A 16,962-nucleotide genomic window follows, 5' to 3' on the forward strand; every position below is an offset into this window, starting at 1 on the left:
GTTTCCATATCAGGCCGGAAACCGGAAGTTGGCATTTCGGTGGACTGAGATTTGGGCCCACAGGAGACTGATCTTTGCCAGTGTCGTCAGAAGCTCCTGGGCAGCTATGTGACTCGTAAAAGGGGATCCCAGACCTAGTTTATAGGAATCTGAGGCAGGGAGACGATTCAAGGCTGGACCTCACCTGCATGTGACAACCGTGTGGGGAAAACACACGATCTCGAAATGGACGCTGGGTCTCCAACCAGGCTTCCCTGGGTGTCATCGGAAAGCGAGTTGTTCAGGTGCCTGATGACATTCCTGTGCGTCTCAGCAGAGCAGAAGCTGAGATTCAAAGTCGGACCGAGCTCTGGAATGGTGGCCCTGTGTTCCCTCCCTGCCCCGTCTGCTATGCATGAGGGAAGAGCCTGTCGTGGGACAAGTTATTTTATGATGTCTAAGATGAAAAGGCTGCATCTGTGTGGCCCAAGGACAGGGGCGGGTCTGCTTCGGGGCCCAGGTGACCAAGTTTGAAACTCAGAATCAGGAAGAGAGGTGTCAGCGAGGTGTCCTTCCTATTCTTTGCAGACGCTCTGTGGATGTAGCACCTTTGGGCAGGGGGGTGGCACCATTGGGAGGGGAGCCAGATATTTTCTGAGGCAGGTGCCGGGGCCAGGTGCCGCCGCGGGGGCTGTGTGGGAGGCGCAGTGTGGGCAGATGTGTTTCTGAGCACGCGTGGGGACCCGCCTCCGGCCCCTGGCATTTGAGCAGGAGGCTCATTATGAGGATGAGGACCTCGAGGACCACGTGGTGGCGGCCACGCGAGGTGGTGCAATGCCTTTGAGTTCGCAGGCCGTCCCCGGTCGCCAGAGCACGGAGAGGCCTCTCTCGTGCCTGTTGTTATTTCAAGCTCTGCCGCACGCATGCCCTTGACTCACCTCGGAGGTGTGTGCGGTGGCCCCGTGGGAGAGAGGGTGGCCCTGAAGATTTCCCCCCTCTGCTGGCCACTCTCTGGAGCGTCAGCCTCCTCCTCTGTCCAGAACGTGGATGAACCAATGTATCGATTGCATTTTCCAGCCGACGCGGCTCTTAAGAACTGGGCCGGTACCGTAAGCCACTCTCTGATATTGAGTCAGGGAACTTGCCAGAACAAAAAGAAGGGGAGCAGAAGGGGCCTTGGGTTGCAGTCTATCTTTCAAGTGAACCTGAAGGCATGCGTGTAGGCAGAGGCCAAGCCCGGCCCACGCCTGTGTTTCGGCTCCCGGATCTGGGGACTGTTCTTTGCAGGGTGACCATTACGGAATGTCCTTGGGCGATGCCCGCGGAAGCCCCCTCGAGGAAGGAGGGGCAGAATGAGGAGGCCACAGTTCAGAGCATCCTTCATCCTAGGGAGCAGTCTCCAGCTCAGGCAAACGGTCAGGTGCATTCCAGTCGTGAATGGTCCCAAATGACACAGGTGGCCTTCCAGCTGGCTCCCTGAAACGCACCCCAACACAAAAGCTCCCTGAGCATCCCGAGTCTGTCAGCGCCCCAAACAGAAGCCAGCACTGGGGGGCCGTGAGCTTTGTGGATCGCTTTGAAAAGCTTTTTGTGCCGTGCCAACCATATATGTAATCCACATAATGTCTTATGTTCTCTGCCTGACTCTAAGCTCCTTGAGGATGTGTCTTGTTCCTCTCTGTCTTTGCCTGAAACTCATGCTGACACGTACCAATTTCGGTTCTTTTTCTGATAAAGCAAAAGAACTCAGATTTGATCTATTGACTCCTCGTTCGCTCGGCACACATGACTTTTAAATTTTGTTTTTCCTAGCTCTGTCTTTTGCAGGACAGAAAACGATGGTCTTGCTAGTGCCGTGGTCAGCTCGCAGTCCCAGGAAACATGTGGGTCAGTAACCTCTAGGGATGCGTTCCGCCCGTGATTTTCGGGAAAGGGCCGTGCTTTTATCCGTGATTATCTGTGATGGCTGTGTCGGGTGTCTGCACCCGCTCCCTTACTCTCTAACTAGGATTTATAGGTGGGTGTGAGTAGGCTGGCGACAGAGGGTGGCGTTTGCACAGTTGGGACAGAGAGAGATTGGCCGGCGCGCATGGGGTCACCTCCAGGTGCTAACGTGTCCCGCGGAGATGGCGAAGCTGAATCATGCGCAGCGAGCTGAGGGCTGTCGGACGTGAACTTGAGCCTCTCCTGGCATTGATCTTGCACAAGGATGTACTGTTCTTCCAATCCGTTACGGCAGATGAAGGAAAATCATAATCGGCCTCAAGATCTCTTCTTTTTGATGTCACTACTTTTTCTTAAGCAAGAATCGCTCGACCTTAGTTTCCCGAGGGTTTGTCCAATTTTATCAGCTCTGGGTATTTTATTGGCTTAGCCCCACTCCCCGAACCTCGTCCCCCACCCACACACCGGCCCCCCTGGACACCACCACTCGGCTTCCTGCTCCTGTGAGCACTCAGGGACCTCACGTACGTGGAATCAGGCATCAGGTGTCTGTCTTTTTGTGACTGGCTTATTTCACTTAGCATAATGTCCCCAAGGTTAATGCATGTTACGGCACGTGATGAGATTTCCATCTTCTCAAAGGTTGAATATATTCCACTGTAGGTATATACCGCATTTCCTTTATGCGTTCGTTCTTCGATGGACATTTAGGTGGCTTCTACCTCTTGGCTGTGGCGGAGAATGCTGCGGTGAGGATGGGTGTGCGAATCTCTCTTCAACCCGTTTTCGGCTCTCTTGGATGTGTAAGTAGAAGTGAGTCAGCTGGACCAAATGGTGGTTTAAAAAAATTTTCCGTATCGACCACGTGATGAATCCTTTCTGCCATTGTCTTCGAGACTCTGAACCCCTCAAACGCGATGCTGTGCCGTGTTCACCTGGCTTTGCTAGTGTTTCACAGAGCGCCTGGCACATAACGGACGCTCAACGAAAACACCCATTCGTGTGTTTACCGAGTCAGTGGAAGGTTCCAGAGACACGATGGGCTCAGCTCAAGATCGGGTTTACCGGGGACGTCTCCTCGCCTGCGCTGTGTTCTCTCTCTGTGCACGTGAAACGCGTAGTAACACGTGCTGACTCACACGTCGGAGCTGGCATTTCCAGCAAGCGGCTCGGCCGTGCCCTCTCGGGGCCAGCAGAGCCGAGACTGGAAAGAAACTGAACGTCGCCTCTCACGCTGTTTCATTGTTAACCGCTGCCCCGCAGCCCAGCAACGCAGACTAGAAGTCAGGAGTCGTGTGCTGTTGGATGCGACTCCCCCTGGATCCGAGTTCTGGACACGCTTCGGATTCCCTCCTGCGTCTGAGTTCTGGGCGCCTCGGCTTCTTCAGGGGGTGAGGCCAGAGTCCGCAGAGAGGAGCTGCTGGCCCTCGGAGAAGAGTGATTCCTCAGGATTGTGAAGGGGACATGAATTGGTGGGTCCCAGGAGTAGGGGGATCCTATTCTTCTCTCTGGCGACACCAGCGAGGCAGGAAGGGCGTCGAGAGGGACGGCCGTGTGGTGCTCCGTGGAGCGTGGACCCGAGCACCGGCGTGACCCTCTCGTGGCGGGGCCCCTCTGCCCACGCCGGGGCGGGAGCCACGGCCGCCGGCCTTCCACGCGCCTCGTGGCGGGAAACAGGAGGCAGGTGCGCCTTTTCCTGACCCCGGGGATGGCGCTGAACGGGAAGAAGCATCCACAGTTGGCCTCCTCACGCTCTCGGTGGAATGGTGCCTCGGAGTCGACTTTGATTTGAGGAGATAAGGTAAAGCGACGATTCATGCACATCCGGCTCACAAGGCAAAGACTGACTCCTAGGCCACACGCAGGGCGACCAGCGTGGTTCCTGGATGCTCAAGGGCTGGACAAGATGACTTCCCTTCGCCGGCTTGTGGGTGAAGGACAATGCATCCTTAAATGATATTGAGCTTGACCACATTTTCTGGGGAGGGGGCGGGATTGACTTGTTTGAAATGCACTAGGGGAACGTGTCATTTCCTAAGGCGAAGAATCCTTATTTAAACAGAATCGTGCGAATCCGCTTTCCAGATATTTACTTAATGCAATAACAGAGTAAGGGAAGCTCCCTTTCTCCGCCTTATTATTATTTTTTAAGAAAAGCGCTGATCGATGCAATTGTGAGTGACATCTGAAAAGAGCAGCTCTGCTCAGAGGTCTCCTGTGGGAATTGTCACAAGTAGCGAGGGCGAGCCGCAGAGGAAATCGAGTTCTGGTTTAGCTCGCAAGCCATCTCGATAAGGGAAGTCACACACGAGTCAGCCCTTTTGCTGTTGTTAAATGCCAGGAAATGAGGGACCGTGTGTTTGCAGGCGGGGAGCTGGGCCGAGGGTCGCTCGCCTCGCTCGCTCTCGGCTCTGATAAGTGATTACCGACCTCACGAGGGGTGTCAGCGGCTGGATCGTCGCCCTGCCTTCCTTCTTTCCTCATGGGAGGGGGATGGAGACGTGTGCTACTTTTATTATTTATACGAAGCTAACATAACTTCCGATTTCTCCACCCCTGTCTTCCTTGCAGGATGGAAGCTGAAGTGGGAAAAATCTTGGGTTTAAAGTGCTCCTTCTTGGCTTCTGAACTGAAGGAGTCATCTGTGAAATTGAGGAAAAAAAAAAAATCTGAGCGATCGGAAGGGATTTTGGATATCACATTATCCAGTATCTTCTTTAAGGATGAAATAGAAGTTCAGGGTGACATGGCATCGTGACATGCCCCAGTGACACGAATGAGTCTAGAACGGCCCTCCGAGCAGCTGGCCCAGCACGTGCTGTTAAAATCAAGTACACGACTGGCCTTGCAAAGCACAAATATTTTGTTTTTCAACAACTATTTGCTCGTTACCTCTTTTTAAAGAAATCCAGCGTAATGTTTTTAAGGATTTACGGACCACTACAATCTCGTAAGAGTAATGAACATGTTATGTGTCGTGTCGTGGGCAATACATCGATTCGTTGACGAAGCTGGCGGAAACCTAACGCAGAAGAGGAAGGAGGAGGGGGAGGGGAAGAAGAGAAAAGCACAGACTGGTTCACTTTATAAACGGAGAAGTGAAGATTCTAATAAAAAATATGAACAAATGGTCCAGCACAGCAATATCCCACCATGCACCGGTGGCTCAATATTAAAAGTTTTATTAAATATCGCATAGGTGAGTCCAATGCAAAAAGCCCGTGACTTCGACAAATGCTGACGCGGCACTTATTTACTCTGGCTTAAAAGTCGAAAAGCAAGGAATTGAGCGATAACTGGCTGCAGTGGGTTCTAGCCAATGGGACAGCAACAAGTGTCCGTTTCTGGGCCGAGGCTTTGAAGACTCAGTGGCACTGTTTGCTCTGTTTTTTACTTGCTGCTGGCTGGATTCGAATGAAACTGGGGGCCCGGGGGGTGCAGGACCAGAAGCCAGAAGGAGCTGGGGTCCCGGGATCGCCTCGCGAAGGAGCTGTGATCAGGTTTATAAACAAGAAGTCAACCTGTGCCCTGCGTGAGACGTTACGCGTTTTGGGTCAGCGTGTTACTGCAGCTTGGCCTACGCCTTTGCTGCACCCCAGACCGTTCCTTCAGGCCTCTGTGCCAGCACATTAATGCTCTGTACGGTCCTCGAGTGAGCCACTGCCTTATTGGCTCGATACGTATGTAAATGCATCCTCCTGTTTCTATTCTCAGGGGAATCCTGACGAGATCACTCGGGATGTGGATGGCTACCAAGGGCGGCCCCAAAGACAAGACAATTTCTGTGCCCGGAGGACATAGTGGCTTAGATGGCTCCCCTGCCCTCCCCCACTTCCGCCACAGTTACAGATGTGCACCTCGCCTTGGCCATGATGGAGCTTGCATCGTCCAGACGGGGAATCCGCGGTCCACGGTCTGGTGCCGCAACGGACAGGTGATGGAAATCCTTGATGTAACTTTTCGGTGGCAGAGCTACCGAGGAGTCGGCATCAGATTTTGTTTGGGGTCCCGTCGACTTCACAGGGAGCCCGCTCAGCCCCCTGACACACGTCTCCCAGAAACATTCAAGGGAGAAAACAACTTTGTAAATATACCTCATCGTAATTAAGAAAACATCAGGAAGTATGACGTACGCTTCTTGAATTTATTCAGGTAATAAAAATGGGTCCTAAAGGTGTGATCACCTTTTAAAAAAAACGTGCTGCCGACAGTTCGACTTAGTTCTAAACTTCTTCCTACTGATCGTGCAGTAAGGAAATCTGTTGGCACCAGGAGGAGGGAAGCGAGCTTTATTATCTGATCATCACTGTACATCCAGCCCGGACTCTGCCTTTGCCTTCCTGATCAACGTAAATCTTTCTTGTTTCTGGAATCTCCTAGAAAGTCGTTTTATAAACATCCTTTAGAAAACACTGTTTACGAGATACGCAGAGAAGAGAGGAACGAGTTAAAGACACACGGGACGTGCCAGCCAAGTGCAGACTATGGCACGCTCTGCCGGACGAACCACCGCATTTCTTCAAAAAATATTGCAAGTGAGAATTGTCGTGGGTGAGGACGGGTGACAGAACAGAGAGCGGTCATCCACCCGGCACTAGCAGAGCCAAACCCTGGACCCCGGGGAGTTGCGGTGGAGAAAGGCTGGCCATGTCGTTGATGACCGGTGACCACCAGGAGAACAGAACCAGCGCTCAAACGCCCGAGCTCCCCGATGGTGTGTGGGTACCGAGGCTCTGGGGCTAAGTTACCAGACCCCGTGTGTTAGAGGGGTGCAGGCTGGAGCTGGGAGCTGACTGGCGGGAGCTGAGGTCAGGGGAATGGATCATTTCTTCGGGTCACATAGATGAGTCCAGTACAAAAAGGACAGCTCTGAGGTCGGTTCCGGCGTCCCTCTGTCTGGTGTCATGGGAGAGTACCCAGGGAGCCATTCCACCTCAGGGCTCAGGGCATGAAGCACAACCAGGTCAAGGTGTCATCTCTAGTCTCCCAGAGTTTCGGACCCTGTGACCACGAGTCAGGTCCCAGCCACTGCCCTCCTGTGCCTCGGTGGTTGCTGATTTTTGAGGAGAAGGCTGGGCTCCTGAGGGGTGTGTATATAGAGAGAGGGATGAGCTCTAGGGCTGGGATTTAAAGCTAAATTGGATCAGTTTCAGATGGGACTATGGAATCCACGGAGAGACCTAAGAGACAGGCCCTCAATCCCCATGTGAGAAACTCATTTGGAGACTGAGTAAAACAAATTGTAAAAAAAGAATCCCCAACGCATTTATGACATTTATGAGACAATTAGAATTTTTTTTTTATTGGTTTCAGGTGTACAGTACGTTGGTTAGATGTTTGTGTAGTTTGTAAAATGACCACCTGATTACTCCACACCCATCCGAGTATATATTGAATATACTTCAGTATTTCTGGATTTAATGAGGGGATATTGGAGGTCATTTGCTTCAAAATCATCCAGAAGAGCACAGAGGACGGAAGCAGGATTGGCTACGAGATGATGCTCGTTGAAAGCGAGTGAGGGCTCTGTGAACATTCGTCGCAGAATGGTTTTTACACGTGTTTCAAATGTTCCTTAAGGAAAGGTTTTAAAAACGTTCACAACCAATTCTCATAATGCACGAAATGGCTTCATTTTCTTTTTAGTAAAAATAAACTAACGTATTCTGAACAGCTCCGTTCACAGTGCCAGGCATTCGCTATTTTTTTGTTTCGTTCCACATACGTCGTTTGATTTCTTCTTAAAAACAGATGTGGAAATTAAGATTCAAAGAAAGTCAGGTTCTCCGCCTCATGCCACACAGCGAGGAAATGGTGGCGCGAGCCCCAACGCGTTTCTGTGACTTCACTGGTTATATCGCTTTTTTTATCCTGTTCTTGGTAGAAAAAGAAAATACGCAGCTCCTTTTCAGGTACAGGGAAGACCTCGTCAGTGGGGAATGTGAGTTGACATTTTTTTTTTTTTCCAGTTGTCCGCGATTACTTGTCTCCCTGCACTGGTCACGATGGACAGTGATTTACCTCTCACCCCTGTGTCCCGCCCACCCCTGTCGCCCATGACCTTTGCTTCTGCCTCTTTGTCTGAGGAAGCCCCCCCTCAGAGAGCGTGGGGACACCTTGCCGCGTGCACACACTGTGGTGAATGGTGTCAACCTCACTGGCGCCCTTGGGGCTGGAAAGCATCCTGTCCTCTGACTCCGTGTCCTTCTGAAGGGCGAGGTCTCCGTGTGAAGGTGGGACCCTCAGACAGCTCGCAGAACCGCATGTCCCTGCAGGCAGAGGCACGGACTGCGTTTAAGCAAGGCCTTGTCTAAGAAAAGGGGCAGGAAAAAATGCCAGCGGATGAAAGAAAATGGCGAAGTAGCCAAAGGGCCAGGCACAGGAAAGCGCCGAGCGGCCGGGTCTTGGGCGTGGCGAGGTGGTGACCGTTTCGCTCTGGCCACCTGTATGTGTCGTCCACTGGCAATTCTTAGCAACGTCAGTGACAAAACATACCTCCCAGGGAAAAAAATCTCTGTTGGTATAAACCCTAAGCAGTTGCTGTGCTTCCGATCGGGATGAATCACGTTAAGTTTCCTGTGAGCAGATGTGCGTTACTTGTCCGTTGTGAGTTGGTTTACACGTGGAGGTTAATTCATAGAACTCGTTACAGAGTCGGCCTCCGACACTTGCGGATGGGGGACAGGCCTTTGTTTGAAGAGGAAGTTCGTAGTAGCTCAGGATCGGTGTGGCTGCTTTGGACATTTACCATCTCTGACCCCTACAGCCCTAGATATTCCTCTATTTAAACAGCAAGTTCAAGTAAACGAATAGCTGGTGACCGCAAAGGCAGAGAAGCAGAACTGTAGCTCTGTCACTTGGTCATTCTGTGTGACCGCTGAGAGTCTTTAATTAGTGTTTAAAGTTTAAGGCAGTGAAACTGTGTGAACCGAGAGGTAGAGTATTTTTGTTTGGTAAGAGCAAATTTTAGCTCACGTGTGAAATATTTGACTGGATTTGATAACATCCTTAAAATTAAGACTTCTTTTTGATTGGGAATGATTTCTAAAACTGAAGAACGAATCGAGAAACCACATGTCAGTGACATGATTGAGCAGTTACCTAAGTTATACCTTTTGGAAACGTTCTGATTTTATTACAATTTACTGATAGTTTTTACAACCGTAAGATTATCACACAAAGTTCAATACGAGGAAAATGTCATATTCTGCGTTTCCGCTCCGGCCTTTATTGTTATTCACTTAATTTCGTGATTATCGCTGAATGTGACTTTCCGGAGGGGCGGGTGTTAAAAATCTTCCGCTCCGGGCGGCGAACACGTGCTGAGGCCCTCCCTGCCCCCTCCGCAGAGTGACAGCTGTCACGGCTCTCTGCTCGAAGGCCTTTCCTGTCTTGCACACTCCAGACCTGGTGCACAGGCCACCTGCTCTGCCGAGCTTTTCGTCCCAAATGGCACCCACGTCGCATCCAAATGGTCAGTCATTTCCTCTCTCTCTCTCTCTCTTTTTTTTTGGCCTTTAGTATTCTTTGTACTCTGGTTTAATCTCGCCTTGAAACTCCCGAGTTGTAATGACTTATCTGTCAATGTCTCCGCTGTCGGAGGGTGAGCCGCCCGAGAGCTGAGTGTCCCCAGTTCCTAGCCTGATCCCCGGCGTGTTCTAGGTGCTAAATAGTCCCTCCTGGAATGACGGACAGGAGGGAGGGGAAGAATCGGGCTTGGCCCGGAGAGTGTTTTCTTTCTGCAACATTTTTTTCTGTCCCACGGGCTCAACCCCCGGTTTCTTTCCCCACACATCCCCCCCCTCAGGTGAGGGGTAGGTGGCACAGGCAGGGGACAGGTATGGGTGAAGGTAGAGGAACAGGACTCTGCCATCCAGGCTTCTAGAAATTAAACAGACTACCTAAAACTCTGGGTGAGGCGCTCACTCTTTTTTGAGAACTGAAGCTGCCGCGAGTGTAAGTAGTTGTGGGTGGAGGAATAGAAATAATCCGCAAGGAAAAGGGGCAGAGCGATCTCCGCCGGCCACACCTTTCCGTGACCTCGTATTAGCTGAATACTTACTGTGGCGCAAGGCCATTCTAGGCTCTGCGGAAAATACAGGGAAGAAGCACGTGTTTACTGGAGAAAAATGAGAAAATACAAATAGGTGGAAATAAGGGAAAAAAGTCCACAGCCCCGTCACCCAGAGATAACAGCCGTTAGGACTTTGGTTCATCGCCTTTGTCTCTCTGTGTGTCTCTGTGCGAACACGTGTGTTCTGTACAGACAACCGTAACGTACGCCCTGTTTCGGACCTAATTTTTTCCGTCACAGTAACGCTTCATCAGCATCTCTCCATGGCACTGCATACTCCTTACGGTATTATATTTAAGAGCCGACTTGTATTGTTCCATACGATTGTACGTTGCTTAACCCACATTCTTTAAGAGGATCTTAAAGTTTGTTTTAAATTTATTTTTACTGTGAAGAACGCCACCAAGCTGTTTATAACCGTAGATGAATCACCGAGCACATGTTTAACCCTAAGGTATAGTCGTGAGTGCGGAACAGCTCGTCAGACGTTAAGCGGCAACCCGCCCGCCTGAGGGTCCACATGGGCTTGGTAGGGACGTCTGTGAGGCAGCTTGGGGGGCGGTGGGGGTGCTCCTGGGTTGGCTCCTGCCCCAGTGAAGTCGCGGAGGCCCAGGCTCTTCCTTCTTTCTACTCTGCCACCTTTCACGTGTTAGCGATGTCTTCAGTCCCAGGTAATGGCGCATGCCCCGGCTCAAAGCACCCCGCATTCCCATGGCAGAGCCCACGCGGGAAGGAAAGGGCTCAGGGCAAAGAGCTTTCCGTCACGTCGTCCCCTCTGTTAGCAAGGAGGGCAGGTCTACCCGGAAGCCCCCAACAGACTTTCTCGTACATCGCATTCACCAGACCTGGCTCGCCCGGCCACCCCGAGGACAGTCATTGGCAAGGAAGTGGGAATGGGACCGCCTCGACAAATGACACATCTCTGGGGGCTTGGGGCGAACCGCTCGCTCCAGGCCGGACTCCTTGGACAGGGTGACGGGGCTGCTAGGCTTCTTAGGGCCTGTGCACGAAACCCGGGTCTTCCCTGCTGGAAACTTTATCCGCATGCAGTTTCAACTTTCTTATTTACCGTGGCAAACAATTGACACGTGGTACGCGCTTATAAAGTATTGATTGAATGAAGTCCTCCTAAGGGCACCCTTTTGAAAAATATTCAGGAGAATGGCTCAAGAGCTCACCTGAGTTTCTGGAACATTCCAAAGATTCCCGCGTAGTACTTAGCATCTTCTCTAGCCTCTTGCATGAAGTCCCACTCAAACCTGATCTCCATGCCAACTGTTTGTTGGGAAAAATTTCAAGCATGCTAGAAAGTTGCAAGAATAACATGATCACTTGGTCTATCTGATTTTTCTTTGAGGTGTCTTTTAACTTGTTTCTCTATCCTCAGTATTTTCTATAAACCGATTAGACATTTTTGGCAAGAATAGGTGAGACTATATTTATGTTGTGTCATATGAGCCTGGTGGCTCATAATATTAGTTGGTTCTCGTATTAGTAATGACAGGTTTAGTAAATTTGATGCTCCAAGCACAGCGTGCAGAGCATTTTCTTCCCTTCGCATTCTACAAAGAAGCATCAGTACAACTTCGTGGATGTGGGGTAGACTTTACGCGTATATAAACAATGGGCTTTCTCTCTAGGATTATATGCAGTAGACCATGAAGCTGATGGCTGGGAATAACGGAATGGATTACAGCAGAACACGGAAAAGAAGGTGGCTTCACGCCCAGCGCTGCCCAGCTTCAGGGCGTCACCGTGTCATCCTCACCGACAGCTTTTTTGTTCAGAGACTGTTCTGGTCGTGTCATGTGACCACGAACTCTCTTCCTTTTCCTCCCTCCCTGAAAACTTGAAATTTGCACTCTAAAAAAAAAGATGGCATTGCTTTATTATGCAGAGCCATCTTTTCCTTCGAGGCCATCGGCAGAGGATTTTACTTTTTTCAATCAAAACAGTCCATCAAGCAACTTTCCAAAACAAAAGCCATTCATTCCCACACTCCATCTGCAGCGTCTTGTGAGGGCCCCTCAGAAGACGCGACATTCCAGTTTTTAAAAAATGTGTATAATCGTTTCGAATGCTTAGCATAGGCATATGTTTGAAAAGTTTAAGTTTACAACGGAGCTTATAATATAAAATAAGCCTCCCTCTAAACTCTGTCTCTCAGCTTTTTCCCCAGATGCAACTATAGTTATTAGTTTTTATATCTCTTTTCAGAGAGAGTTCATGCCCATGCAAATATCTATAAAACACATTCTTAATTTTTGCATATAAATATAGTTTACTATGCACTATACAGCCTTCTCTCTATCTTGCTTTTTAAAAACTTATTATGGGTTGTACACAAATATCTACACAAATAGAGCCGCTTTTTTTTCTTTTTAGTGACTGCATAGTATTCCATTCCATTGTTTGGAGGTCCTGCAGATTATCTGACGAGTTTCCGTTAATTGCCATTTACGTCGTTTGTGATATTTTACTGTTACAAATAGCGCCTTCATGACTATCCCCGTATGTACATTACTATTAGTAGTTTTTTGCGCACATGCAGTTTATCTGCAGGATAAGTTCCAGAAGTGGTTATGTCGGGTGACAGTTCTCCGTGGGTCTCTCATATACCGAGTGTCCTGTGAGTGGAGGCACTATGGCTTTGTCGCAGATTACCTTTTCTAGGATACTTGTGTAGGGAGCAGAGCGACCGGTTCTGTCCCTCTCTATAGTGGCGGCCAGGTAGTCTTCCTGTCTGTCGTGAGGAGCTGTGCTCAGCGTGGGGCTCACCTCCTGTAATACAGCCCCGTGCGCACACACACGTTACCCAGCCGTCATTGCGAAGCCTCGGGGGGGCGGGTAGGTTTCGGGGGATCAGTGAAAATACGGATACTGTAGCAGCTGCTGTTGCTGCTGTCATTGGTCACTGACCCAGGATTTCGTGCCAGCATCTTTGGAACTGCGTCCGGCTGACCTGTTAGCGTTCGAGGGCGAAATCTCAGATCTGTCTCAGATTTCGATAGTTCCGATGATTACGATGGGATGCTGGCAGAGATATGGCCTTCTAGAATGGAAAAGATGAAGCCCGCAGGCACCAAGGAGCAGGATTGGACAGAAATCCATGGAGTTAATCTCAAAACGGAAGAGGGAGATATTGGAGCTGGGTTTACGGACGTATCAGCTCAGTCCGTGGAACCTAACTTGACAACGGCCTGAGCTAGTCCATGCCCCGTTAGGGGGGGCCTAGAAAGATAGTAGGGAGAGAAAATCACCGAAATGGGCAGAACTTGGGATGGCGAACCTGGCTGCCTGCTTTGTGACGAAGAAGAAATAATGGAGCTTAAAATACCCGCTGACTTGCAGCGGCACACGGCACGGCCACCCGGAGGGCCGAAGATTGCATGGCTGGGGACCGGGAAGTTTGGGGCAGGGACATGAGGCTGGACGTGTAGGAATAGAATGAAATGCGAAGATAGTTTCGTCACCTGTTAACACCCGCCGGGGCACACCCACCACGGAGGAGGCATTCAGGATTTGGCCAGTTGACACTGGTCGACCTCAGTGCTGGCACACTTGGCACGTGACCGGCGGGGAGAGGTGAAGGCTGTGACGAGCCCACGATGATGGATTCCTCCTTCCTGAGTCTTAGGGGGCCTCTGCGACTGCCAGTAACGGAGACCACTGCCGACCCTTGGATGAGGACTGTATCTTGAGGACAGCCAGCCCCTCGGTGGCCGGTTTGCCACACGGGGCCCCTTCCGTCACGGAAGGGCCAGAGGTTCGTTCCGAGGGGATCAGGCGTGTTCGGGGGTGGGTTTGCGCTTCATTCTTCCTACTGCTCCACGAGGGGCGACGTCTGGCCAGAGATTGAGTCGCTGTGCCTCTCGTGAGGTTCACGGACAACCTGGCTGGGGAACAGTGTTATATCCCGGGAGCTCAGACACGCACGGAACGTCAGAAGGACGTGAGGCGTCCTGCCCATGTCCGGAGCTGCGCTCAGCTTCGGCCAGCCCTGGCGGCCACACTCCTGCCAACGATCCCTGCGATGTTTTGACTTGAGACAGAGACACTCGTTCTGTGCTTACGCCTGACCGCCGTGATTCATCCGCTCTGGCCTAGTCGTGATTGATGTCACTTAACTCCACTGCGGAAAAATCCCAGGAGCCTCACAGGTCAAGGGCCTGAATAAAAACAGCAGCAGGACTCGGAATGAAGATGTTGACAGAATAAATCAAAGTGCTGCCTCCCCTTGATGATCAGTTTAAAGAGAAATACGACAGAGTACGGTGCTTCTGAGGGAACGATCGGCTCACTAGCGAGAGGGGACGTCGCTGTCCGCTGGCTTATTTGTCTCTGTTTGTGGAGCAGAGATGAGCAAACGAGAAGCCTCGGTCCGTCGACTGCACGATTCCCACCTCGCATTTCCTTCTCCCTCTGGCACCAACCCAGCGAACGGGTCCTGATGTGGCCTGCTCAAAAGTGTCTTAACAATTCCATGGACGAGCTGCTTCTTTTCTGTTAGTTATAATAAAAGGACTCCGAGAGGTAGATCAACGAAGGTTCTTCGTGTAACCTAAGGAAAGGGCAGTTATGAAGAGATTGCGCCACTACCTCTGCTTTAAATCTATGGTGGGTGCTTGAGACTTGTTCGTCCTTTTAAGCAGACACCAGGTACGCAAAGAACGGTGGTTAGACAGCCCGACCCTGCCTGGCGGCTCACGCTGTCGACCAGCGTCGCCCGGCCGCCCACCGGGACAGGCAGCGTGAGGCTCCACGAGAGCAAGCCGAACACGTCCATCCTCCAAAGATGAGCGTGCCCGGGAAGCGACAGGAAACAAGCTGCTCACGTGTGTTATTCCACAGGCCGGGCATTTCTAAATGTCTAAGAAGACTGGATAACTCCGATATGTCAGGTAAAGACCTCGGCTAAGGACCGTGGCCCCATAGAGCCGACCGCAGCACGTGATGTAGCCGGAGGCTGGATCCTGAGAGGGACTTCCAGATGGGATGCTCTAGAACCTTCCCCTCTGTCCGCTGTCACCAGGAGGCAGCTGTCTGCGTCCGAAATGCCCCGAGGGGGTTTTCACAGTGTCCACAAGTCGTTTTTCAGAAGATGTTCTTTCCCGTGAATTTTGACACAGAACAGCTTACTGACTCTGCGTTTGTCAGGAGCTGGCGATCTCTTTAACGCCGAGGGCGACTAGATTCTGTGAAAGTGGAGACTCGTGGGATTCACTTTATGCACAGCCAAGGAAAACGAAATGCAGACCTGCGGGTCGGTGGGCGTCAACTCTGTGCACGAGCAAAGAGTAAAGCGTGCGCACAGAACGGTGGGTGAGGTGTGACCGTGTCTTCTGCCTATGACCAGGCTGGCATGGGACCCTTCTTCTGAGCTCTGCCTGGACTTAGCTGCAGCCTAAATTTGGGGGCTTTCACAGATCCCCGACAGCTCCTTCACGGAGTTTCTAGAGGTTCACGGCATCCAGGTGGAAGACCCTTTGACTAAGAGCTTTATGGGCTTCTCGCTGATCCCACAAGGGACTCGCTGCGGGAGGGAGGGCCTTGAGCTTCCCTTTTTAGTGGTTTCCCAGTAGGGCCGTGCGTTGGAGAAGTGCGTGTCCAGTGACCGAGCTGTCGCTTGGCCCCGAGTCTCCTCTAGGAGAGAAAAGGACTCGGCGCCCGAGGTTCCCGGCATCTTTGAAAGAACCCGAAGCCGCGGCCAGCTCCGCCTGGGCGAGCCCGTCCAGCCCTTTCTTCCCCTCCTCCGTTTCCCACGGAACCTGCTCCTTCCGTCGGCCTTTCAAATCCTGCTTTGTGAACAGCAATTCAAGTTTTATTTTCTTCTCGAATGCACGCTCTCTGGAAAAGAGGCTTTTCACCAAGAATGTGGTGTCTGGTCGCTCTCTTGCCAGTGGCTTAAACAGTGGCCTCCGTGCCGGGTAAAATTTTTACAGATCTGGTCTGGTCTTCTCGCACTCGGCTAAAACCAGTGACATGTTCATGAAAATATAAAGGATGAAAAAAAATCCCTTCCCAAGTCATTGAGAAACTACCGTGACATAATTTGAGAAAATTATTTCTGTTTTGCTCCTGCTTTTTCTGGAATGCACTAATTCAGAGACACACAGGCAACACGGGTCCTGCATCTACACATGCGAAAAGTGTAAGCCAATGTCGCCGTTCAGGTTACTTATCATCCCACGGTAAATAACCTGAAGTGGAGTCTACGGCCATGCCACCCAGAACGTGCCCGATCCCGTCTGATCTCGGAAGCTAAGCGGGGTCGGGCCTGGTTAGTACTTGGATGGGAGACCACCTAGGAAAACCAGACCCTGGTAAGCGTAAAAAATATTAAAAAATAAGGGATTGTAAGCGGACAAGTTCCTTGCAATCTGTGAAGTCAACCGAGGGTTGCCTCGCCTAAAAAAAAAAAAATAATAATAATAATTAGAAGTTGGAAAAACTCAGTGAATAACATATGTGCTGAGAGTTTTCACAAAACTAAGGGCGTAAGCAGTAACTGCTCCTTGTCTGCAGAATAGTGTATAAGAAAGTAGGAAAACCCGTTTCACTTTCTACTTTCTCTTCAAGGGCACCAGAGTGGACAGTCACTCTTATCTGGGCTCCTAATGTCACAAAAAACTGAGCAGGAGAAGAAGCACACACAAAAGCGGCACTTTGAGGGTCACGGGCCAGCCTGCGTGCGCACTCCTGACGTGACACCTGCCCGGCGCGCAGGACAAAGCGGGGGTCCCAGACGGCAGTTTGCCTGAGAGCTCGGCCCTCACGCTCACGCACCTGGCACGCCAGCAGAACAAGGCTGGGGTCGAACCCTTTGTCTCCTGCCCCTCCTTCTGTAACTTTCTATTTTCTGTCTCCTCCTCCTCCCGGCACCTCTGAGAGAGTTAGGGCTCTACACGCAGGTGGAGGGAGCCCTGATCATCGTGGTGCGTCGGAGGATGCGAGAACATTCTCGA

At 51.1% G+C, this 16,962-nt stretch overlaps 1 pseudogene; it reads left to right on the forward strand.

Annotated features, from left to right (window-relative positions):
* Positions 1-16,207: 16,207 nt before the first annotated feature.
* LOC112475663 lies at positions 16,208-16,327 on the forward strand (annotated as a pseudogene).
* The last annotated feature ends 635 nt before the right edge of the window (positions 16,328-16,962 follow it).

This window comes from Pteropus alecto, unplaced genomic scaffold (assembly GCF_000325575.1).
Source record: "Pteropus alecto unplaced genomic scaffold, ASM32557v1 scaffold11, whole genome shotgun sequence".
Classification (NCBI taxonomy): domain Eukaryota; kingdom Metazoa; phylum Chordata; class Mammalia; order Chiroptera; family Pteropodidae; genus Pteropus; species Pteropus alecto.